Here is a 592-nt window from a genome sequence, read left to right as displayed (position 1 = left end):
CTGCTTAGATGTCATTGTCTTCCTCCTTACTTCCCACCATAAGTCAGCTGAAAGGATACACGAGACATTCCTGCGCAAGAAATTGAAGATGCGCTCACTAGCTTCTCAGCCTTCGTTGGATCTCCTATCTTATCGAAAACAAGTGGGTTTTCTCGTAGAAATAGTTATTCTATTCTACATTTGTTGTATGGTTAGTGGGGCTTGTTCTGGCCCCGGTACTGGGCCTCTTTCATTATCTCGGGGAATTCTTCCCCCTCCTCTCGGACACCCCCATTTAGTGGCATACTGATGAGTTGACATATAGTCATTAACGCATTGTAAAACATACAGATGCATATCATCACTTCCGTAAATTGTTTCTTGATTCTCAAATCTTGTTCGGACTCTTTCTCATGCAAGCATATAAGTAACACGTGGCATAAGTGACTTGCCGCTAAAGACCAAATAGGTTGCTAAATACACATAGGAAATTTACATCAATAAAGACTATTTCATCGACATTTGGATATAGATCTACTCATCTATCCAAGTACTACATGTGGTGGATTGGTTGTCTAGCAGTTATCACAAAAGAACTTAGTCACATTACGCC

The sequence above is a fragment of the Salvia miltiorrhiza genome, chromosome 1 (genome assembly GCF_028751815.1).
Source record: "Salvia miltiorrhiza cultivar Shanhuang (shh) chromosome 1, IMPLAD_Smil_shh, whole genome shotgun sequence".
Classification (NCBI taxonomy): domain Eukaryota; kingdom Viridiplantae; phylum Streptophyta; class Magnoliopsida; order Lamiales; family Lamiaceae; genus Salvia; species Salvia miltiorrhiza.
The sequence above is the reverse complement of the archived record's forward strand: the minus strand, read 5'-3'. Positions refer to the sequence as shown.